Source organism: Phodopus roborovskii, unplaced genomic scaffold (genome assembly GCF_943737965.1).
Source record: "Phodopus roborovskii unplaced genomic scaffold, PHOROB, whole genome shotgun sequence".
NCBI lineage: Eukaryota > Metazoa > Chordata > Mammalia > Rodentia > Cricetidae > Phodopus > Phodopus roborovskii.
The window spans coordinates 8,368,563-8,395,007 of record NW_026126480.1 but is presented as its reverse complement, the minus strand read 5'-3'; the positions used below and the strand labels follow the sequence as shown (position 1 = coordinate 8,395,007).

Sequence of the window (26,445 nt, the reverse complement as noted above, 5' to 3'; positions counted from 1 at the left end):
CAAATGAATCTATGTCCTGGCTCCACAGAGACACATTTGCCCATCTAAAGAGTGAGGCTCTCTATCTCTGCCATCCATAAGGGCTCCACAGATTAAACAATGAGTGATGCAGTGTGGTTCAGAAGAGGAGCTGGCCCACAAGACCTGGCCCACAAGCTCTTAACATCAATTTCATGAAGCTGAAGTGGCATCAATTGCAATTTCCAGAATTATAAGATAACGTCATTAATTATTGTATAAGACAAGTTTTTAAAGGCAGAAAATTCCTACAACAATGCCACCTACGCCATGATTGCCTCCAGCTGTAGGAGTCACCTCAGTGTGACAGTATTGAAGTATTTGGAGATCAATAAGTTACTGCCCTCAAAATCAAAGATATATGATAAACATATCCCCTCCACCTACTCATGCCTTCACCCTGGTGTGTCCCTGGGCAGCACTCTTTAGTAGGTTTCCCCCCACCCCCATCATTATATCCTAAACAACAACATTGCTTTGTTCTTATACATTCTCAGCAAATGACAGATGATTTTTAGTGCTCTGGAGGGAGTGCCTGGGTTATGGGCAAACACCATGCCATTCTATATAAGGCACTTGAGTATCCTTAGCCCTTGCTACTCATGGTTCGACCTTCCTGGAACTGATCTTCCACAGATATGCCAAAGGTCAATGGTATTTCCGTTTAGTTCAATTGTGAAATATCCTTTCGCATGGTGTGGCTTTGGGTTCTGTTTTTGGCTTCATCCTTCAATTGCTATATGACACCAATTACAAGGCTTTCCTCTGGCCTCAGTTTCCTGGAGGATGCTGAGTATTCTGGCTTTCACACTGCATTCAGTGGAGTCCGGCATTCCCCTTCTTGTTCCTCCCCACTTTATCCAGACACTTCTGTTTTTCTCTTTTGTATCTCACAGGTCCCTATAAAATTCCCTTTGAAGATGGGTGATAGAGGTCAGTAAATTTGAAATCCTCTAACTGAATACTCTCCTATTTCCTCCCAGCCCTGATATTCCATGGTTCTCAAATTCACCAACTCCCAATTTATGTGCAAGAACAAACAGCTCCCAGAGTGTCTCCAGGGGCCAGGCATGTGTAGGCAGTATATTTGTGCATGTTGTGTTTTTAATTCTCCAAAGTCTGTGTGTGTGTGTGTGTGTGTGTGTGTGTGTGTGTGTTAGTGTGCCTCTGCTTCTCAGATACAAACCATGTGCAAACATTTTACCTGGAAACATCAGCTTTTCTCAGAGTTATTTATTTATGTGTCAAAAATGCCTGTAGGCTAAGAGGGGTGAGACTACTCCCATGCCAGCCCAGCCATGTGCTCTGAAGTCTGCAGGGGAGACAACACTGTGCCCGCAAACTGCAAACAAGCAAACCAACTGAGAGAACAGAGCTCCAAGATGAAAGGGAAAACAGAAAGTGTGCTCCAGTAACCATATAAGATGGTGACATAATGGCAGAAAGCACACACAGAACAGGCAGCAAGCCCACAAAACAGTCTCCAACCTCTCATGGGGGCAACTTGCCCACCCAGGCCCATCCCAGAGCTGCAGCTTCAGACATGGCCTAAGGGTAGAGTGTAGCTGAAGCCAGCTCTCCCTCCCACCCTGTGTAGACAGGACTTCTGGGCCTGCCTGAGATTCCAAAATGGGGAGTGAATGAGAAGAAACACCAGACCATGAAAAATCCTAAGTCATCTCTATTTTTCTTGGGATCATGTGGGTTTCATTGGAGTTTGGAGAGGGTGGAGAACACATGCTTTTCTGATTATATCCTCATTATGCCACCTAAAACTCTACAGATAAATAGACTGCAAGGCAGGGAGGCCGGGTGATCATTTGGTTCACCTCCCTCATCTCAAGGGTGGAAAGCCCCTATGTGGTGGGAAAGTACTTTGGCTTCCCCTCCTCTTCCTACTAGCCCGGTCTCCATCACTCAGGGAATCAGCTAGCTGTTGGAGTAGAGCCCAGGGTAGGCATCAGGCCACATCTTGAAGTCTCCTTAAGATGTGAGGACAAGGGGACTGGGGAGAGAATGTGGACATGGCTCTTGTAGGGGAATATCAAGGCCTGTGCATGTTGCTGTTCAGATTGTACCCCACACTATAGAGTAAGGGGGACCCCCAAACACCTCTGCTCTGTCTGCCTTGGACCTTGCTGGATACAGGACTCTATGTGTGTGGCAGAAGTATGTATTCATGTTTAAACAGCATAGAAGGGCTAGAAGTGCCTCAGGGAGGCAGTGTGTGTACAGTGTGCAAGCCGAACAAGACCAACGAGGTGAGAGGGAGGATGTGCAAAGAGCCTCTGTGAAAGACACATGTCCTATGCCTCTCTTCTGACCTGAAAGTCCATTGCCCTAGACTACCTCCACCCAAAGCATCAACAGAAGAAAGCCAGGGACATCCTTCTTTGGGTACCAACTCAAAATAGAACTTACTCCTCTGCCTGCCCATTGGTCAATTTCAACGCTCCTGGAGTTCCCCCAAGGCTTCTGCCACTGTGTTACTTCTTTCTACCATGGGGGCACACTCTACCTCCTCCCCAGTGGCCATGTGCTGCTTGCCCACTTCCAGGAGAGAGAAGAAGGGAGGAACAGTCCAGCTGCTGTGTCTGCCTCTCTTGTAAATACCCATCCCTCTCTTCCCCGCATCCTGCTGCATTCGAAAGGGCTGGAGACACAGAGTCTAAATATAAATTCATAGCCATCCTTCTGCCTGGCTAATATTAGCCCCTTTGTGCAATCCACTGACAGCCTCTTTCCCTCTTTTTGGCTGTGCTGGTGGGAATCCTTCTACTTATAGGAAGGCTCTCAGGCTGAGCCAGCAAGAATGAGGAACACATGGAGCCAATCCTGCCAGAGTTCTCCCACTTGGGCTATGCCAGGTGATTTATAGAGCTGCTTTTCAGACAGGAAATTTATGATTCTGTGAACTGGGAGGCTTGGGAATGGGGGTGGATGGTAGGAGTGGGAATGGGCGCCTCTGGTTAATTGAATTTATCATCTACCAGATGGAAGGGACACTAATATTTGTTAATACTTTTCTTGGAGCCAGACCTGATAGTATTGCATTTCACACACATGATCTCATTGGATTTTTCCAGCAGCACTTTGGGAGGGGAAGGTTGTTGCCCTATTTTACAGATGAGGCCACTGAGGCTTAAAGAAGTGAAGCCATGAAGGCAGTTTGCCCTATGGCCAGTGGGTTACTAATGTCAAGGTTGGATTTGAACTTTGGGATTTGTGACTGTATTAATGAAATCTCAGCCGTCTCCAGGTCATTGGATCTACCTAGCCCTGGCAGGATGTCTTTGGAGGATGCTGTCAAGGTACCATTGTGTGATGCATACATAGTTATGGTCAGAGAGGCAAAGGACTGACTTAAATGCCAAGTCTTGAACTCTAAGTTGCCTGCTGCCAGGTCAATTGGGGTAGTCTATTGAACTCATCTGGGCCTGATATGGGATTCAGAAAGAAGGAAATTCAAAGGTGCTTATGGCCCTGACCTTCAGAGATGGACTTGTTTTTGTAATCCTATTTATTTATTTATTTATTTATTTATTTATTTATTTATGTATTTATTTATTTTGTTCTCAGAGGAAGGATCTCAATGTATAGATGAGGCCGGTCTTGGGTTTTCAATCCTCCTTCCTCAGCCTCTCAAGTGCTGAGAGTGTAGGTGTGCATGGTCATAGACGGTGCTGAGGTTCTTTCCTATCTTGATGGTCCACACTGGAGCACAAGGCACATGGTGTGCAAAACAAACCCATCAGCTCCATAGCTTTCACCTTCTTCCCGTGAAGAAGGAGAAAACAAAACAGACATGATGACTCTGTCAAAGCAGCATAGTGTCAGTGAGGTCCTCGTGGTGCCCCAGAATCACTCATAGCAAAGGAGAAAGCAGCCATGAGAGGCAGTGAGCAGAGGCACGGTGTGGGGAAATGGCAGTACTGACACTACTCTGTGCTTCTGTCCCACCTTGTTCCAAGGAAGACATGCAGCAGCATGTTTAGAAGCTGCTGGTACCTAACAGGATGATGATGTTATCTTCCAAAAGGGTATAAAGTCAGTGAAAACAAAAGTTCTAACTGAGCCTGCCCACCCCCTCCAGAAAATGAACATCTCTAGGCATAGTGACTGATGAATGTCCCAGGAGCTTATTTTCTGGCAGCTGCAGAAACACACCCAGTAGGGCAGTCTGTCTCATCACCAACATCTGGATTTAAGACTGAGAACTAAACACCAGGGCTTGAGTGCAGCTGGGAAACTAGAGGGAGTTCCCAAGAGCCTTTGGGAAGGATTCCCTTCCCAGGCTGCAGACATCTGAGGGGTTTCCCCAACACAACAGCCTCTGAGGATGAAGTGTCCAGATGCTGGACGCTGGATGTAGTTTGCTGAAATTGAGCTGATGCTAAAATTGCATTTCTAGAACCTTCCCCACACTATTTCTCTGAGGAAGGAAGCAGGCTCGTTAGTCACCCAAGTGGCCCGTGGTTGTCTCTTGGGAATTCTCAGAGTTCACAGCTCCCAAGTGGTACTAGGAATGTGTGTACATGTGAACAAGTGACAGGCAAGCGCAGCGACACTGTCACTATCAGGAAACCACAAACAACAGGATTGTTTTCGAGGTGAGGCTAGGCTTTTGCAGAACCAATAGAGCCTGAAGGGAAATCTCGAAGGCACATCCCACATAGCATACCAAAGGGACACTTGGGGGTTCAAGGATACAGACATATGTAATATGCGCACTTGAGATCTGACCCACACGTGTATGAAACAGAAAATACATATTCTGACACTGAAGATCATTGTGTGACCACCAAGTACCAGACAGACACATAGACATACCCCTCAGCCTTCTATATATCTTATACTGTAGCCTGAAGCAAGGGAGGATGGTTTTCTCAAGCTGGAAGTCCACTATATTAGGGACTGTACTGCTGGGTACCTATCTGCTCTGGAGTAGTTCTAACCTGATGAGCTCAACCTCACAGAACTCTTCCACCTGTCATCTTCATCATGGTTCCTAATCTTTTTTCCCCAGAAGGCACTGGAGCAAGTATGCCAGGCAGAATTTGAGTAACAGCCCTTGGGACATTGGCATCTTCAGAGAGGATATCAGATAGGATGTTAAGTGGGAGGCAAGAACAAAGGGCAATGGAGATTAAGCCTGCTCAAGGTCAAGTACAACTTCCTGTTCCATATGGAACACACCTGGTCATGATTCCATAGACCATTGTTCAGTGACTAAATTAAGGGATGTTTCAGGTGAATCTCATTTAGTCATTCCATCTGAGATCTGCTCTCCTCATCCCTTGAAAAGTATTGGGAGCATGTCCCTTGTAACAAGATCTACAAGATTTACTGCATCAGCCTAGACTATCTCATCAACCTCACATTTATGCTTTTCCAGTGTCCCCCCCCCCCGCCCCGCCCCGCCTACTGCCACCTGGGTTATCTTACTTTTGTAATGTTGTGTATTATTCTCAGGGACATTTACTCTCCCTCTCTCTTGGAATATACTTTGCTTTCTTCTGTCTGGTGAACTCTTTCTCACCCTTGAAGATGTACCGCAAATGTATTTTTGCCCTGGTGTTTGGGGGTCTGTGTCTTCCAGAATTAATATTTCAAGTTAATTCCCCAGTACCACAGCTTTAAGAGTTGTAAGAAGGTGACTGTGACACGAGGGATCTGCCTTCACCAGTGGTTTAGTGTCTTATAAACACAGGGATCCAGTTAGGCCCTTACATGCCTTCTCCTGCCATGTGAAGACATGGAATCATCCCCTCTGGAGGACAGAGCGAAAGGTGCCATCTTGGAAGCAGAGAGTAGCTCTCAGCAGACATTAAACCTGCTGAGCCCTTGCTTTTTTCTGTTACTGGCAAATCCTGAAGTCTCAGGTGTTTAATGGACTAGGATATTTTATTTCAGGAGCTTCCTTTTCTTTCTTCCCCAAGGCACAGTTGACCACAGCCTCCAAAGTCTCCCCAGAGACCTCCAAAGACCCTTTTTCAGCCATCTGAAGGTGCCTGCCTCAGCTAACAGTTCCAGATGGAAGTCATATTTCCTTTATCCTAGGGCCTAGTTGTAAGTAGGTGATCCAGGTGAAGGAACATTAGGGCAGGGGCTGTAACTTCAGAGCCTGACTCTGGACCTGGGGATGCCTCAGCTTGACATTTTGACTTTGGGTAGAAAGAGAATCAATAGATGTCCTGTATGGGAGCCAGATGGTGGGGAAAACCAAGTATGGAACAGACTCTGCACTAAATTTATCTCTTAAGGTGACTGCAAAACATATGCTTTCCCCCAAGACACATGCCAAGGTGTAACTCCCATCTTCCTATATCCCTGTTCCCCTGGCCTGTATAACCTGCAGCCTCTGTCTCACTCTGTCTTTCCAAAGTTCTTCTCTTGGGAGGAGCAGTGGTATGAAGCTTTATTAAAGACATCCCTTCCAGGTGACACTGTCTAATGCCCTAAATCATAGAAGCCACAGCCCTGCCATTTAGCTGCATAAAGTGGAACAAGCTAGGCTGGATTAGCAAAGCAGGAGCTGAAGGTCCTGTCTTCTCTCTCTTTGGATAGATGCTAATGGAATACCTGGTTGTTCTACTCAGTAGAACAGATATATAAGATGAGATGATTTAGAATCTTTTTTCCTGATTTGTTTATTTAGACTTCTGAAAGGACAGTCAATTCTTTTTGCAGTTAGGCAAAAACCTGGAATGAGTAAAGGGTGGAAAGCTGGAAATAAATGCAACTGTAGAAACATTCAACTGTCTTTATGGGTCCATCATGGTGTTGGGCTCTGTGAGAAGGGAGAAGGGCAGCCCTCATGTGGAGACTAGGTGGTGGGATAAAATAGAGCTTGGTGTTCATAACCAGTTTTAAAGCAATTTGAAACCCAACATGCCCGAGAGATACAGTGATCATCATACCAACGCCCCTTGGCAACACCATGAAGGAGAGACATCATAGTCTATTCTGTTTTTCAGAGGAAGAAACTGAGACTCCAAGAGTTAGATGAATTGTCAAGGATAAAACCTGCAGTGGGTAAGTAGGGCTGGTCAGTACAGTTCTCAACAGTGGTGATTGCACATAGATAACAGCCTGAGACTTAACTTTGGTCCAGCTGGCAACAGAGATTCCTAAAACCTTTGGAGATCCTTTTTATCATTCTTTCCTTTTGTTTTGTTTGCTTATTTGTTTGTAAGACAGGGTCTCCTGAGGCCGGATGGTTTAGAGCTCACTATTTTAGATGAGGATGACCTTGACCTCTTGATCCTCCTTCCTTTACCTTTCAAGCTCTGGGACTACAGGTGTGTGCTACTATACCCAGCTTATGATCACCTTTTCATTTCATCCTCCCAACAACCTAGGAAATAGCAACCCTGTTTTGTAGATGAGAAAGGCTGGGTTCAGAATCAGGGTCAGAGTTCAACACTTTCTACTCTAGCCTCCTAGTCATCTGAATGTCTTGTTTAGATTACAACAGACCGGAAAAGGCCTGTGGAGGTGGGACTCTGCTATGTATCCTTCAAGACTCTATGTACACATTTCTCCTGACATTGACCAATCCTGATGTCTCCTTGCTTCTATTTCTCCTATCATACCCAGTTTTCAGTTCTTCCTATGCCTGAGAGTTATTGTTTATATAACTTGCTATCCTCCCTCTCCCCATCTTCATCAGAGCATCTACTATTCTGGGCCAGGGATTCAGAGAGATTCCTTTTTGTGTAGACATTCCAGTAGAGGGGCTGGCATAGGAACGGAGCTTAATAAGTAATTGCTGCATTAACTAATGAAAAGACTGATTGAATGAATGAGCAAGAGGCCACATCTCCAATCCTATCTAGTGGAAATGTTATGATTGTCATTGTTACCTGTCCAGTAGTGAAATGGCTGCATTTATGAAGATAATCTCAGACTCCTATTTTTCTATGACAAGCCATTTAAGATAAGAACATTCCTTTCTCACATCCACATGTTAAAAAGTAACCAAATAACAAACAAACAAACAAACAAAACCCAGGGTCCTTTGGATAGCCCCTTAAACACTAATCTCCTAATACTTGTGGGTGTTGTGACCGGGATGGATTCCAAGGAAGATGATGGTATGAACATTGATCTTGTTCGGTATATAATGGAGAGGCCAGCCTTCTATCTGTGATGGAGGAACCGTCTGCTTCCGACAAGAACCTATCTGAGCTAAAATAGTTCAGTTACTTATTCTTTCAAAACAGGAATTCTATCTGTTCTGCCCACCCTTGCTCTGCAGTTAAGGGACTTGCCTGGCATAACGGTAAGACATTTACAGTTCTACTTATGGAGAAATATTCAAGATTCAATTCAACATCAAGATTTTGTTATTTGACTCCCCCCCTTCTGACATAAGCATATGGAAAGACCTAGCCATGAGCTGTCAAAACCTTTATTCTCATCACAACTACCTTTTCTTCTTCTTCTTCTTCTTCTTCTTCTTCTTCTTCTTCTTCTTCTTCTTCTTCTTCTTCTTTCTTCTTCTTCTTTTTCTTCTTCTTCTTTTTTGAGATAGGTGTGTGTGTGTGTGTGTGTGTAGCTTTGGCTGTTCTGGAACTCATCTTGTAAATCAGGCTAGCCTCAAACTCACAGAGATTTACCTGCCTCTTTTTAGTATTTTTGGTTATTTTGTCCCCCACCCCCCATCCCCCCGGAGCTGAGGACCAAACCAAGGGCCTTGCACTTGCTACGAAAGAGCTCTACCACTGGGCTAAATTCCCAGCCCCTCATCACAACTTTTACAAGTTTTTAAGTAAGAAGCAAGTTTATACAAATATTTGGTAAATTCCTGCAAGAAATACAAGAATGGAGAGGTACTCTTTTCATGTCATTTTATGATTCTGATGCTCATCCAGATAGACAACACAATAAAAGAAAATTACATATCAATGTACTCCATAAAGATAACAAAAATTCTCAATAAAATACTATTGAGTTGGCATGAAACCTACAGAAGGGATTATGCATCATGGCCAAGTGGGATTCCTCTAGAGACATCAGAATGGCTTCTCATGCAAAAACCAATCAATGTTTATATACTGCATTAAAACAATAAAGGACAATATTCCACAATCAGGTCAGACACGGGGAAAACATTTGACAAGATCCAATACTCTTTCTTGACAAAGGGCACTCAAAAGATTATGAGCAATAGTAATACTTAACTTGAGGCAGGCCATCTATGAAGCCCTAACAGCTAACTTCTGACTCAGAGGTAAAAAAATGAGAAGTTTCCCCTTAATATTAGAAACAAGACAAAATATCTACTTTTAACATTTCTCCTGGACTAGAGACTGATAAGTTTAAGATAAATTAATCAAGGAAAATAAATAAGCACTTTCAGACTGGCAGAAAAAAAAAAAAAGAAACTGTCTCTATTCATATATGGCAAAATCTTATGGGTATAGAAAATATTAAGGATCTCTCTCTCTCTTTCTCTCTCTCTCTTACACACACACACACACACACACACACACACACACACACACACACAGAACTAATAAACAGTTGATCAAGATGTCAAGAGTATAGAAACTCTAACAGTGAGCAATCTGAAAATGCAATCAAGGAAACAACTTTACTTGTAATGCTATCCAAAAAGAATAGAATAAGAATATGTTTTAAAAAATAAATACAAAACATGCATACTGAATATTTTAAAAAATCACCGAGAGAAAAAAAATGTAAGTCTTAACTAATTAGGATAATATCCTATGTTCATAAATCGAATGATCTAATATCACAATGACCCGTGTTACTTTGTTTTATTTTTAGAAATTGAGATGAGGGTCTGGAGGAATGGCTCAGCAGTTAAGAGCACTGGCTGTTCTTCAAGAGGTCTTGAGTTCAATTCCCAGTAACCACATGGTGGCTCATAACCATTTATAGAGGGATCTGATGCCCCTCTTCTGGCATAAAGTCATACATGCAGAGAGAGCAATCATACATACAATAAATCAATGTTTTAAAAAAGAAACTGAGATTTATTTCCTAAAAAAATGTACATAAATGCATGAGATACAGAAGACTGAATCTTCGAAAGCAAGAAAAAAGTTGAGGTAGGCACACTTTTCAACTTTAAAACAGCTACTCAGGGACAATAATGGAGATGAGGGTCATTGGAAGGATACAGATCTGTGGGATAAAATGGAGAGCTCAGGAATAAAGTCTCACATTTATGCTTAATTGATTTCTGACGAAAGTACCAAGACAAATGAGTGGGAAAGGAAAGTCTTTTTAATCAATGATTCAAAGATAATTGGACATCTTCATGCAAATGAGTAAAGCTGGGCTCAGACATCATTCAAGGTACAAAGCTTAACTCACAGTGGATCACAAGCCTAGATGTAAGAGCTCAAAGTATTTGAGGAAAACAGAGGAGAAAAGCTTCCCCATTTTGGATAAGCGGTGGCTTCTTTGATGTGACACAAGAGAGAAATTGGATCTAAATTGGACTTCATCAAAAATTTAAGAATTTGCCTTTCAGACTATAATCTCAAGAAAGGGAAATTACAACTCACAGAAAGGGAGAAAATACTCTCAAATTATGGATAAATGACTTAAATCAAGAATATATGAAATCTTATAGCACAATAAAAAAGACAGACAAACCAATTAGCAAATGGGCAAAAATTATAATAGATATTTCTCCAAGGAAAAATTTTAAATTGCCAATAATCACATGTAATGATGTCACTATTAGTCATTACAGAAATCCAAATCAAAATCACAACAAGATAACACATGAAAACCTCTAGAATGTATATATATGTGCAGTGAACAGCAAACATATGAAAAATTGGAAATTTCATGCATATCCAGAGGAATTATAAATGGTATAGCTGTTTTAAAAACTGGTTGGCAGTTCTTAAAAATATTAACAACCATAATGTAGGACCTAGCAATATTATTCCCAGGATATATGCAAAGAATATAGAACCTAAAACATCACCCTCGGGATATACCTAAAGAATGGAGGACCTAGCAAAATCGCACTCAGTATATTCTCAAAGAATGAGAAACTCAGCAATATCACTCACAGAATATAATTAAAGAATATGGGACCTGGCAATAGCACCCTCAGGATATAGCCAAAGTACATGGGACCTAGCAACAAAACTCTCAGACTATATTCAAAGAATGTATAGCTTAGCAGTATTAACTCCAGGATACACCCCAAAAATGTAATACCTAGCAATATCACACTTAGGATATGCAAAAAGAATGTAGGACCCAGAAATATTGCCGTAAGGGTACATTTCCAAAGATATATCACCTAGTAATATCATTCTCTGATTATACACAAAGACCTGAAAATATATATCCACAAAAACTCTGCACATAAATCAGTATTTATAATAGTCAAGAAATAGAGTCCATTAAAGTGTGAAAGTGTAATAAATGGGTAAATATTGTTAAGGTGTCTGTGTGTGTGTGTGTGTGTGTGTGTGTGTGTTAGGAGTAAAATACTAATTTATGCTACAACATGGATGGGCACTGAAAACATGCTAAGTGAGAGAAAACAGACAGAAAGGCAACATCTTGTATGATTCAATTTCTATAAAAACTTCAGAATAGACAGGTCCATAGAGAGAGAAAGTGGATTAGTGTTTGCCAGGGATGGGGGATATGGAGGATGGTGAATGACTGCTAATGAGGGCTTCTTTGGGGGGTGATGAAATGTTCTAAAATTAGATAGTGATGATGGTTGCACAACTCTGTGAGTACTCTAAAAACCAGGGAATTGTATGCTTTAAAAGGGTGGATTTTATGGCATGTGAATTATATCTCAATAATGCTGTTATAAAAAAATATGCAAGAAAGAGGCTGTAGGGAATGTGGAAAAAATGGAAACAGCTGACTTGCTAGAAATGGTAAGATGGAAGGTGATTTTATTTCTTTTCCCATTATTGTTGTTTGTGGAACAATAATATAAAAAGGAAATGGGACATGGTATAGAAAATGGGCACCGTGTTTGGAGTTAGGAGAGCTGAGGTTTCTATTCCTCATGCTGGCAGTAGATGACCATGTGCTACTGTGTACATGTCTTTACCTATCTGGGCTGGCCCCAGTGCCCTTTTCTCAGATGCAAAATAACACCAGACAGCCACAGTGAGAATTGCGTTCCATGCCCAGCGTTGCCAGGTTCTTATAGTGCTTGTTTTCCTTCATTTTTTTTTTCACTCAGCTCTAGAGCACCAACTAGGGACAAAAAATGTATCAAAATGAGGCTTTGTTCTTAAAAGTGTTAGAATTGAAAGGAGAAGGTGGACATTGCAATTGCTCAATGGTGTTCATTGGGAAAGGGTAACGATAATTTACAGATAGTTTGTTGAGTGGCTGTGTGCACAGAGGAAAGACATTTCTACACACATGTTGGGAGGTACTGGTGAATGGCCTAGACCAAGAAATTCAGATCAAGAAAAGAAAGTAAGAACCACAGCTACAAACCCTCACCCCAGCCTCTGTTTGCTCTGTAGTAGCTTTCACAGGTGCCATCTCATGAACTTCTTAGACAATGGCTACAGACAAGAGCAAAGGTTCGAATCAGGATCTTTGTTCACTGAGGCTGATTCTAAATTCCATTCTGTATAGAGAAGTCATCATCTCAAAGGCCAAGATCATAATCCATACAGAGTACAGAAGACATTGTCAATGAGCTGAGGACCAATGCTTATAATTTAAACTGTGGGATACTGGTTTTATGCCAATGACCCTAGGGTTGAACTAAGATTCAACACTTGGCACAGAACTGGACCTCAGTGGGTCCCCTTTGAAGTGCCCTGAACTGTCTTAGTTCTGGTGGAGTCTGCTTCCAGCTCAGAACTAAAGTCCTGCCTTTATCAAAACCAACTTCCACGAATGCAAGAGCAATAGCGGAATTCTGACATTCCACTCAAAGAGCCCTACAACCCTGGAGGGGCACTATCAAGCTTGTAGCTGGCCAGCTAAACCTAGAGCAGGGTCATTTATCAAGAGTCATTACCAGCTCTGACTTGGTTTAGGTGTCTAACCCAGCTCATTGGCTCTGTCAGCAAGTTTGTGATCCCAAAGGCCTCTTGCAGTAGAAACCTGTTTATAAATGAATAAAGGCTCCACTCTCCTCACATCAAGGGTCAATGTTGCCTGGGAAAGAAAGAGAAGGTTATCCAAGGAAGAGCAGGGATGGGTAGCTCCCACAACTCTAACATGATTTTCAATGACTTGGTAGAATCAACAAGCGACATGTAGGAATAACAACCAAAGCCAGACCCCACTCAGCAAGGGACACCATTCAGAAATCACCTCAAGGGCAGGGGAGATGGCTCAGTGGGTAAAGTGCCTACTACATAAAGCATGAGAGCCTGAGTTTGAACCACACCACTCATGTGAAAATCTGAGTGGGGTAGTGTACCTCTATAATCCCAACACAGGGACAAGAGGATCTTGGGACTCTCTGGGGAACCAATCTATCCAAACTGGTGAGTTCCAGGTTCACTGAAAAATTGTCCCAAAAAATGAGGTGGAAAGTGATTGAGGGTAGCATCCACATATGCACACACACATACATGACCACACACACACACACACACACACACACACACACACACACACACCACATACATATACACAATTACATACATGCATACACATATACCACATACACATGTATACCACACATACATAGACACAATCACACACACATTCATGCACACACACACACACACACACACACAGAGGCGAGGCAAATAAAAAAGTAACTCTAGCAAATATACCAAAGCTCAAGAAGGGAGAACAAAAGAAAACAGAGGCAAAATAAAGCCAGGTTTTATCTCTCCCAGGGTGTCTGATCTTCCCAAAACACTGTAACCTCCCTGTTCTCCCTTAGGTCTTCCATATCCACAAGCATGGATACAACCTGCCATGTTAGGAAGGCTACAGGGATAATTGCATGGCCAGGCTAACTAGGGATTAACCACAGTTGCAAAGAGTGTGGACCAGTAAATAAAAGGGAAAAGAAATGAATTTGGGGTGGGGGGAAATGCATTGAGCATGGTAAGAGGAACACAAGTCTGTACTCAAATGGAATGTGGTCTGGGAGCATAATAAGGGAAAATACAAGAAAATCACATTTTCCAGCAGACATGTCAGGGAAATTGTCCGAGGTCTGCCAAGTGTTCGATCTTGCCAGCTCAATCATAACACTGAAGACTTATTATTACACCATCAATAAATGTCCCCTACAGATGGAGAGGGCAAAAGGAACAAATAAGTTCCTTCTTGTGAGTGGATTCCAGTGATTGGGAACATTTATCCAGAACACCGCACTTGGGGGAGTTCTGAGACTTCACTGAAACACAATGGTAAAGAACTCAGTGTTAACTGGGGGTGTCTGTGGAGGGCTGGCAGGCAAGAATGACAGCTGCCTGCTATGTACAAAGGAAACAAGGCACTCGCTCCTCCAGCACTGGAGAGGGTTGTTGTTGGATCTTCAGTTGAGTTCCTCTCTAGAAATGACTTTCAGCTCAAGAGAGTGGTCACTTGTGGGCAGTCCTCAGCTGTCACTACACTGGCAGTAAGGTGAATGGCACTAGATTTAATGTGGGCTATCTGAGAAGGCATCCCATGATTTGCAGGGGGGTCAACTAAAGCATTGCTATTACTACATTGTAGCTCTGCCCACCACTGTCTCCACCTGGTTTCTATTCTCACTGTCTGTGGTTGGTTTGAGGAACACACCCTTACAAACCTTCTGCAAGGAAATCTGCCCCAGATTCAGTCAGGGAAAGCCCACTCAATCCATCATGTATAGCCATTCCTGCATAAGCTTTATGCCTCTATGCCTAGCTAATAGCTTGTCATCTGTGTTTGCTTATTCCTTCAAAGCACTCAGTGCTAGCCAATGAGAACAACACATATTTCATCAGCTTTCTTTTTCCTTAGGTGGCAAGGAGACTCCAAGGCAAGTTTCCCATTCTTTCTTCCCCTTCACTGATATCTGAGGTAAAATTTTGCTGGTTTGGCTCTTTCTCATTTCAGACATTCCTTCTCCTAGCCTCTGACTCTAGGTGAGACTGCTCTTGTCCACATTTTAGTTTGGGGATCATAGATCAAAGATGTCATCAGGGGTCTGAAGAATACATTCCCCTGAATCTCAACATGATGTAGTCAGCATCAACTTAGATGTGTTACCATAGGCACAGTGAAGCCAGGTTATCTTTAATTCTTTTGAACACAGTACTTTTTATTGCAAAGTCTAGGCTCAACTCTGCCTTTCATGATTCTCCTGCCTTGCAGGAGAGAGTCCTGGAAAATTAGCTTAGGGGACCCTTTTAACTGCTCTCTTTATACTATCATGGAACCCCAGAATCTTGGTTCTGTCTAGATCCTGCAGTGAGTATGGAAGACCATAGTGGAGATGGAAGGTGGTGCAACAATTTGATGTCTAAGTTCTTGCTATCAGCTGGAAAAGGGCTTTCTTGCCCCTGCTTGGATTCCCCCTCCCTCAATGGGCAGCTCATTGTTGAGATGGCTCATTATCTTGCTGTTCACTCACCTGCGTGATTGGGTTGGGACTAAGAAAGAAGGCTATGACACTGAAAGGAGATGAGGGACATAGAACCTGCAGCACAGTTTGGAGCACACAGTGGGGGCTCTTGCTGGAAGTGCTTCTTGTTTCTGATAGACTCAGAACAAGTAGATAGAAATGGAGGCCAGCTCTAGTCCCTGAGCCAGGAAGGGCCCCTACAGTCCCTATACAGTCCCATATAGATCCAGACAAGCACACAGATTAACTATGGCTTCTGCCACCATGCCATCTAAGTGTGAGGCTTGACTCTACCATTTGGCCATGTGATCTTAGAGAAGTTGACCTTAGAGAAGTTTCCCAGTCACCTGTGCCTCAGTTTCCCTATCTGTAAGATGAAGAGATTATGCTGTATTTCTTAGCAAGGATTGCCATCTACATGCCTAAATTCTACTGGGTACATGGTAAATGTTAAATGCCATTTCTATCATCATTCATGTTCTATAGACCAGGAAATTGAGACAGGAGATTCATCCATTTCTCTAAGATCAAATGTCTGAATAAGGAGTACAGCCTACATAGAAACTCTGGTCTACTTGGATCCTGAGTGTACACATTTACCTTTATAGAATATTTCTTCTGCTATTCATTTTACTTTTTGCCTTTTTAGAACAAAATGAGTAAGGGATACTCAGGAGGGGTTCTGCCCGAGAAGCCTCAACTTGCACTCCTTTGAGGCAGCTGCTCTCCCCAGCTCTGCAGAGGGAGTCTCACAGTCATGTGATTCAAGGTGGTGCTACCTGTTCACTCAAGGGACATGTGGTGGCTGAGGCAGTAAAGACAGATTCAGCTCCCAAGTCTGCTGCTGCCATGAGACTTGGGCTTTTGAGTCGATGGGAACATTGGGCTATAGACAAACACATCAGTCTCATGTACTGGTGTGGATTGGTGACTTCCCAGGAACCTTGCTACCCTGGGGTAGGCTGGCGAGCAAAGGAAGCAGTTGTCAGCAAGTCTGAGTACTTAGTTATGTGCAGCAATTGCTCGATGACTAATCATTGTCCTTTTGGACCTGTGTGAGGAGCAAATGGCATGAGGCGGTCCCTTTGGCTCTACACAAAGGACAGCTTGCAAACAGAGGTCAAATGCAAAGTATTTACCAACTGTGGTACATGGACATTTAACCATCAGGACAGACAATGGAAATGGGTGTGGGTTACAGAACAACACTGCCATGGATGGTTGGATACCCTTGTTGAACATCTGCCTCAGTGTCATAGAAACCTAACATATAAATAGAGAGAGGACACTCCTCAGCTGGGGCACAGGAGTCAAAAGAGAATTTCCAGTTTATCTCACATGAAAGCCCTAGAGAGGATTCCCTACCTCTACTGATGCTCTGAAGAGCTCGGGTGAAAACCCACTGTAGTGCAGGAAAGAGATAGGGCCTCTGACCCAGGATGGTCTCTCCTTTTGGTGCACAGGGACAGCCACAAAGAGAGCAATGCTCTGATTCTATCCAAAGGCAAATATGGGATACTATAGCTCACTGGTCACCACATGGATATTTTGGTTACCTTTCCACTCACCAAACAGGTTCTTCCACTCTGGTACTTATATGGGAGGCCACTTAGTAATTGCTGTCTCCAAGAATCTGAATGTAATCTGGATTCATGCAATGTGAGGGAACCCTGGCAGCTTATGAATTCCATCAGAAATCTAGTCACATTCCAGTAGCCGCTTGGAGACTCCCCATGCCCTCTTTCCTGATTCAGTCAGCTTCTCTGATGCTTGACATTACAAGAGCACATGTTCCAAGTACCCTTTGGACAAAGTCACAAGGGGTCAATTATCTTGCCACAGTGAGGTTGAAGGACCATTTCGCTGGCTTGCATAAGATGAAACTCCACATGATGAAACACGTCACAGGCCTGGGTGATCTTGTGGGAAGGCACAGGAAAGGGAAGGTGGTCCCTTGAGAGCAAGGCATCAAGATTTGCCTTCCCCCCTTCACTCAGCCTCACTCACCAATGATCTGGCTGTAGGGAACTTGCCAGATCTAAAAATGCACCTACAAAATTTCCCACCATTTTCCGTTACTTTAGATGGCATCTCTTAATGCTGTCCTTGTCCTTCCTATATGTTACAAATGAGGTCTACTCCCCAGAAAGACCTCAACGTATTCTATCCATTCTAGTCATGGCTTTTCATATCATCTTTCATATATGACATGGCTTCTCAGCCTTTTCTAGCTTTTCCCTGGCTGCATGGAAACTGCTTTAGGTTGTCAGACATTAGATTTGAGTGACAGCTTCATAAGAATTCACAGATGCAGCCAGGACTGCCAGCTGTATCTATGAGAAACATTACTTAAGGAAACCAGTGCATCTCAGTGGATAGGAGATCCACTGAGTGCCAGCTCTTATGTCTGTTAGATCAGATTCCTCCCCAAGTTTGTTACTGTTATGTAACCTGGGAAAGCAACTAAACATGTCCAAGCCATTGCCTTTATTGTAAGATGGTCATAACTACAGCATCTAGTATAGAGGGTGTTCCAAAAATTAAACAAAATAATACGGTCATATGACACACAAGGGTGTTTTAATCAATAACAGATCATATATGCAATAGCAGTCTCCTGAGATTATAACTGAGCTGATAGAGTTCTTCTTGCTTTGTAGTAACATCATTGTCACGGCAGAGCTCAATGTGTTATTCATATGATTGTGGTGATGCTGATGTAAACAAGCTATTGCACAGCCAGAGGTATGAAAGTGTAGCATGCTCCTTGCCTACAGTATACACTACTTGGTAGTGATAGCAAGCTACTGTGTAAGTTTAAGGATTTAGCTTTTCTTTTTCTTCTTCTTTTTTTAAATCATGCTTTTAGACTACACTTCTACTTACTATAATAGTGTACCTCTGAGCACCGGTTTAGTACAGTTTACTTTAGTACAAACAGTATGCCATGTTATGTTTGCAGCAGACTCACAGATCTCTGCTAATTACATATCTGATTGTGTCAAGAGGCCATGTGGAGTGACCAAACCTTTTACCGTTTAGAAAGAGTCTATACTTAGAATGGCTACACAATGAAGAACTTGCATCACCTAGCAGTTCTTAGGCTCATCTCATCCTTAAGTGACACATGAGAACCCTTAACATTATGTACAGTTAACACACAATCAATAACTTACTACTAACACTGTTGATCATTCCATCCTTTATCCCTTAGATGCTGCAGACCTTGTACCCTACTGAGACTGGGACTTCTAGTTGTTACCTCAGGGAACATCACTATCCAATGGAAGGGGATCACAGACAACCAAGGATTGGGATGTAGCATTCTTTTTAAAAGAACCAGCACCAGTTAGCAACACCTCATTTGTGCTAGGTACTGTATGCTACCTGCTTCATATAAGGCCAGTGCTTACGTCTTGTAGTCTAAACACCTGGATATAAATTCTAGCATTTTTGTTAGATTCTTGTGCAAGCTTGGTCTCATTCACTAACTTTTTTGAAATTGAGTTATCTCATCTTGAAAGAAGTTAGGAAACACATATACATAATGCACGTAGTATGTCACCAGAGGGTCTAGTTGATTTTAATAAATGTCCATTGGCTACAGGGAAGAATAAGCCTTGGGAACCTGACACTAAGTGGCTGTGCTCTCCCAGCCCCAGACTGTGCATTTGGGGAAATCTGAAGGCTGGCAACAGGCCACCAGGATTGTGGCAAGATTGACACTAGTGGCCTTTTTTGTTTTGCACCCACTGTAGGCTAATGACAGCAGCCCCAGGAACCAGAGTCTAGACCCAGAGATGAAGCAGTTGATAAGAATTAGGCAGAATACTTCAAATAAGTAGGCCAGACCTATTTATTTGAAGGTGGGTGATGGGAGCAGGGGAACAGGGAAAAGTGGTCTGAGCTCCAGGAGAAGCTGCACACACTAGGTTCTCCCAGACATTCCAAGGTTCATACCACCGCCCCTCCATTATAGCTACAAGACTCTTGCTGGCTCCACCCAGCCTTCAGCAGCTAACTTCAGAATACTCCCATCATTTTTCTCATTATCTCAGTCTTCTTATCTCCAGTCAGAACAATCCTGGCCTTGTTTCTTTTGTGGGGTTGTTAAGAGAATTGAATGTAAAAGAACCTTGGAGAATATGAAGTTCTATAAAAACGATGCATTATCTTCCGTGGAAAGGCTATCATAAATGCCCTTCCCAGAGAGTGAGATCAACAACTAACTTCTCCATGGAGCCCTCAACTAATGCCTGTTGAAAATAGGAGCAAACACCCATACATAAACACTGAGTCGAACTAGAACCCAGAAGCAGATGGAGAGGACAAGACCATGCGGTAGAAGTACATAGAGACAGCTTACCTGAACAAGGAGGAGCTAAGGGCCACTAGACTGATAGCTGGGAAGCCAACAGGGGACTGACTCGGACCCCCCTGAAAATGGATCTCAGCCAGAAGGTCTGAGCAGTCTAAGAGACCTCAGACAGTGGAGCCAGGATGTATCCCTGGTGCACAAAAGGACTTTGCAAACATATCCCCCATGGAGGAATAACTGCCTTATTCTAGAGATAGGAGAGAAGCCCTAGTCCCTACTTCACATGATCTGTTAGATCTACATGACCCCAACTGGATGGCATTCCCCTACATATGGTATTGTGGTGGGGGGGTTGGGAGGGGAGGGTGTTTAGAGTGCATGTGAGAGGGCAGAGAGGGTAAAAGGGAGGGAAGGAGGGAGGGAGGGAGGGAGGGAGAGGGAACTGGGATCGACATGTAAAATAATAAATTAAAAAAAACCAAAAAAACCGCTTTGACTCCAAAATTTAAGTTGAAGAACAAGTTACTGGGGAAAAGGATTTCTATTTTTGTTTCCACAGAAAATGAAAAGATGTGGATTCCTTCCAGACTAATGTGGTTTGATCACGCCAGACCACCTGAAACAGAGTACAAGCTGATCCTACATTCAAAATAGCTGGACAAAACAGCCCTACAGACTACAGCTAGGATATCTGAATCTTCTTCGAATCCCCCAAGACAGCGCCCTTACCAGCAGGAAGTAGTTTGGAAAGAACGACGCCCAAATTCCCAAATATTGTGTATAAATGTTTGTTTTCATTTAATTGGACTTTGTTATATAAAATTAAATAAAAATTATATAAAAAAAAACGATGCATTATCAATACTGAAACCCCTACTCCTGCTGCTCCCATGACAAGTACTAACGGCGGCTATTACATATCTGTCAGGTGTACCATAAGTATCATCAGCAATCTTCCCTTCATTTAAAAAAGGAGGAAACTGAGGCTGAAAGAGACATTTCCATTATCTAAGCAAAGACTCCAAAGTTTCCTGCTAGGACAACATGAGACACCTTGAGCTAGGCTTCCAGGCACACAGCAGCGATCCTGCCAAGCCAGCTTAGTCCCTTGTGAGCAAGACAAGTGAAGATGTCACAGCCTTGGAGAGAGAGGGGTCTACAGAGTATGTGAGGGGGAAAGTTGCCTTGGAGATATCAATATAAGGACCAGGCATCTTTTTTATTTTTAATTTAAGTGTTTTGTGGGGGGGGAGAAAGAGAGAGAAACAGGCATCTTATTTGACCCCAACACATCTCTGTCCCCTACCTAGGCAGCCATATACAAGGCACACTTTCAAGACCAGTAGGCAACAGACTGTGCAAAGAGATTGAATAGATTTGATAAATAAAAGGCCAAGTTAGGACTCAAGTGCAGGAATGAACATACATACATACATACATACATACATACATACATACATACATACATTCACAAACACACTCTTGCGTCTGTACATGTCTGTTCCACAGGGCTTCCTGGAGGGAGCCAGAGGCTTCCTTGGAGACCAGAACCTGTCTGGCCTAGCCCCTCTCAAATTACTGTGGGGATAAATAGGAGCACTTCAGACAGAACTTCACAGTGCAGGGACCGATTCCCTCTGCAGTGGAACTGTGCAAATTAGAGCATATCAGCCTCACAACTGAGCAGGTGAAAGAAACAAAACAACTCAGAGGGACGCAGACCTGTTTACAGGAACGACATTCTTTAGCAAGCCTGATAAGTCTGTTGCTAAGCCTGATTTGCTTCCTGTCACCATGCACCTGCTACTCACGCAGGAAAGATAATCACTCTGGGAACAGGCTCTGCTCAGGAGACCTGGCAGAATGCTTGCGGTGTGGAGCCAAGTCAGCCTTTTAACAGGCCTGTCCCTTGTCCTCTTTGGGATGAAGGGAAACACTACCTGGCAAGGAAGGCTTTGCCCTGTTGGTTGTCTGCAGCTGAAAGTGACCTGCATGGAAAGGAAGGCATCCCTGAACTCCAAACTCAGAGCAACTGCTGAACAAAGACCTCAAAGATTCTTGCTGGGACAACATTGAACATCAGCGGATGAGGTTCTAGGAGCATGGTGGCTATCACCTGTCAGGCCAGGCAGCCACTTGCTTTGTTAGTGCTGAGTGAGACAGGTGGAGGGAGAGAGCGCAGCCCGAAGGGAGGGGTGCTGCAAAGGGGATGGGGAGGTGATGCCACAGAGAAGTTAGTACAAGAAGCAAGAGTTTGTAGTTGGTTCCAAAGAAGAAGGTGGGGAAGATCTGTGTAATTGTAGCCAGGAGGAAGGGACAGCTGGCCTCCCATCGTCATCAGAGAGGTCCATAAGGCTTGTTAAGAACCATTTTGGGGTATGGAGAGATGGCCCAGTGCTAAGAGTGCTTACTGATCTTCCATAGGACCCAAGTTTAGTCCCCAACACCCATATTGGAAGACCACAAACACCTCTAACACCAGATCTCAGAGAATCCAATGGCCTCTCCAGCAGAGGCTGACAGCTACACATATACATGTGGCACAGACTAAAACAGACACATGGATAAAAAATTAAAATAAACATTCTAAGCCAATTTCAGAGCCCTGATGAAAACTTAAATCTGCGTGTGTGTGTGTGTGTGTGTGTGTGTGTGTGTGTGTGTGTACAATGCTTAGAAATTCTTACTCTCCCTCCCTCCCTTCCTTCCCCCCTTAACTCACAATGTGTGTCTTCTCAATTTTATAGAACCATCAGCCACTGCCAACACACACTCAAATAAAAATACCAGGTTGGGACAGAGGTTATTCATGTACCCTTTGAAATTCCAGACTTTGAAGGGACCCAAGAGCTTCAACTACCAGAAATCATTCTCCATATAAACAAACAGTCCAGCCTGTAATCCCGACCACTCTCCATGCATTGCCTAAGGCAAGGTTCTGCAAAGGTGGGAGCTCTGAGCTAGCTTAAGAGTCCAGAACCATAAAGCTCTAGGAAGTAGCAGCTTTCAGCAGGGTCACTGCACAACCAAGGGAGTATGTCCCATAGCCCTCAGCAGAGTCCCTGTGATAGGATAAATCCCAGTCACTTGGGAATAGGGGACCTGGGGTCCTAAGCAGGTTTCCTTCTGGTTACCAGCTTTCTCAGAGCTCACAACTACCTTCACTCTGGGAAGGGAAGGCATTGCTTTCTGCAAAACAAAGACTTAGACACAGGGGAAAAACACAAAACAAACAAACAACAACAAACCCTAGGCAGAAAATATCCCTGCACAGGCACAGGACCAAGCTTGATGTCCACTTCCCCAGCACCGGACTTCCTCTTGAGGAATAGCTTTACAATGGTCATTCACAACTAAAATTCATTATATATGTGTATGAAACCATCAAAGAATTTTTAAAGAATTTTCATTCATGAAATAAACCCCTGGAGGGAAGTTCATTGAGATCAGAAATACATTGCCATTAGTCTGTATTTCAAACACATCCATGGTACTTTCTCATTCATAGATTTACTGTCTGTATCAAATAAGACTAACCAATGGTGTTTCATTCTACAATAAATGAATCAGTCACAAAAACACTATAACCATGAACTCCAAAGCAGGTATTAGAAGTTTCCATGAAACAATAATGATGGAAGGAGAAGCTTATATCCCAGAGGCACAGCCTATTCCAGATTAACTTGCCACTCTTTGTGCCTAGCACAGAGCTAAAATCTAATAGTCTGATGAAAAACAGTTCAAAAGGATCGGTGAAAAAGAACTGGTCAGAGAATGAAGCGTTAAATGATAGGTTGTTGCAGGACTTGAGTACAGTCTACTGACTCCTGATTACACAAAATATTCAGGCCTACCTAAGAGACAGACTCCAGGTATCACACCAGCCAGATTCCAATGAGTTCCACCATCTGAAGGAAAGGCTTAACACAGGCCCAAGAGATCTTTACAAACTTGTCAGCTCTAAACTCCAGCTATTTTTATGGCAATAAAACAGAAATCACAAGTCAGTTAATACCCAAATACTTCAAACCGGCTCAGTTCATTTCTTTACTTTTGCACAAAACAGAAAAGTCAGGAGGCTGGAAAGCATCTGCCTGCAGAGGTGAAGCTTTGGGGACCAGCTGCATGCCTTGTTTCAGGCCCAATTCAGCATCATAACTTACCTACTGCCCAAGTGTCCGAGAAATCACTAGCCCCCTCTCAGCCTCAGATTGTCCATCTGCAAAACAAGAAGACAATCACAATGAACCCTGGGTGTCCTCTGTACTCATAGGCATCATGAATTCCACATCTATTATGCCTGCTACCTACTCATCAACCCCTGGAACAGAGGAATGTTTCTGATACTCAGGGGTCACCAGGAAACTCTTCACAAAATGAAGTGTGGGCATAAAATTATTAAGCCCGATGATGGTTCTGTTAAGCATGACACCAGTAGTACTTTTTTCTGAGTATGGAAAATTCAGCTTTTCAATCATTCGGCACACAGTTTTGATTTTCATAGATGCCAGCATACAATGCTAGGGGCACCATAAGAAAGCACAAAGAAAACACGTTCTATTATATTATGTGGAGGTATTTTTAGAAATTTTTTATTGACATATATTTGTGTGCGTCATCTGTGTGAGTGAATGCCTTGCATGTGAGGGGCCTTAGGAGGCCAGAAGCAGCCATAGGGTCCCTTGGAGTGGGAGTTACGGGTAGTTGTGAGACATCCAACACAGATGCTGGGAACTGAAACCTGGGTCCTCTAGAAGAGTTGGGAAAGAGTTCCTAATGGCTGAGCTATCTCTGCAGCTCCATTTGTGGATCATTCTTACAATCATTTTTTCCCCTAGGAATCTAGTTTACCATTTCGCATAGCAGGACAATGGGACATAAAATCTAAAGGTCTCATCAGATCACAAGTCCTCCTCCTCCCATCCCTCGTGTAGACCAGGACTGCTGCCCTTCTTTTATTGTCTCACTCTCTCTCATCTCTCTGGTCTCTGGCTGTAGCACTGTCTATGCCTGGTCCAGTGGAGGGCAGGGTGTGCAGGTTTGGCCACTGGACTCACCGCAGCAAGTTGACCCCTTTGTCTGCAAAGTAAAGGAGGCATACCAGCCAGCCACTCACAGATTCTACTTTCAAATTAGAAACACGAGGCCAGGGGAGAGAAAAGGAAAGCCATCCATCTGTGTGCCCCTACTGTGTGACAGCTGTTGAGCTGACACTTATCTGCAGATATTATCACATGATTACATAAAGACACTGGGAACATGTTCAGCCTGGATGGCAGTTGACCCTAAGCCTGCTACAGTCACTGGGAGCCGCCTTCACTTTTTTTTTTTTTTTTTTTTTTGTTTTAATTTTTGCCATATCTGTGTGTCATTTATACTAGAGCTTACTAAGTGCTTAAGGTCAATTCACCTTTTATTTTGCTTTATTTAATTGTCAGAACTTTTGCTACTTTACACATTAAATATTTATTTTGTGTGCATGTGGGGGTGAGGCATGTTACAGTGCACAGGTGGAGGTCAGTGGACAACTGGTGGGTATTGCTTCTCTCCTTCCACCATGTGTTTTCTGGACTGAAAATCAGGACATTGGGCTTGGTGACAGGTGACTTCACCTACTCAGCCATCTCTCTGACCTTTGACTTCATTTTAAAAGGTTTTATAAAAGAAGGTCCTGCAGCTCTTTATTTCCTGCCCTTCAATCTGTGGTCCAATAAGAAGCAACCTTACAACAAAGACAGAGTCTGTAATTGCAAAAGAGCTGCTAACAACGTAAAAGAGGTCATCATAGTAGCTGTTCTACAGAAATGTCTACAAACTGTCAGGATTCAGGTACTGCCTATGTAACACATATTTTCTAGTACCTCATTAGAATATGTAACTTTTGAAGTTTGAAATTGCTCATCTATCTACCACTTGGGGTCACTTACACTTGGTCCCTGGCTACTCTGTGTCAGAACTTAGAGCTATCACATTTTAAAGCTAAGGTAACAAAAGCTCTTTACATTTTGTTACATCACCAGAGTTGCCCAAGCTCACATAGCTAGGAATTGAAGGAGCCAGGACTTGCCATTTCTAATCCAGTGCTCTGTGAATATAGTCACTCCCTGTCCTGCAACCTGTCCTCAGAACTCCAATCTATAACTACTTGGCATTTGGCTACCAATTAAGTTCTATTTCCAAATCAAAGCAGGTTCCGCCCATTCTGTAACATAGTCAGTGCTTTCATACAGTGACAAGATCTTATCAATAGCTGTTTAAGTTCCCCAAAAGAGCACTTCAATAAGAAGCATCCAGGCTTCAAAACATGTGACTGAAAGTGATTCTTTATTCAAAGATCCAAGATAGTAGCCAAGGGAATAGAAAGGGCCTGTCACATAATACCCAGGACTCCACTGTCACTGGAAATGAGGACGAAACCCCAGCCATCAAGGGGCTGTGCTGGACTCTGGCTGATGAGGATGTGGAGTAGGCTTGTTAGAACTCTAAGCTCCTGCTTCCTGTCATTGGTTTAAAATGAATTGGCGTGAATCTTTTATGAGAATATAGCAAATAGGTGAAAAGG

The 26,445-nt window shown here is 43.1% G+C and overlaps 1 protein-coding gene across 1 annotated transcript in view; it reads right to left on the bottom strand.

Moving 5' to 3' along the window:
* Tenm4 (teneurin transmembrane protein 4) overlaps positions 1–26,445 on the bottom strand; it is a 701,768-nt gene that overhangs the window by 539,099 nt on the left and 136,224 nt on the right. Inside the window, exon 2 of the mRNA XM_051192264.1 lies at positions 24,047–24,102. The gene's annotated coding sequence lies outside the window, so the exon portion shown is untranslated. The remainder of the gene's footprint in view (positions 1–24,046; positions 24,103–26,445) is intronic.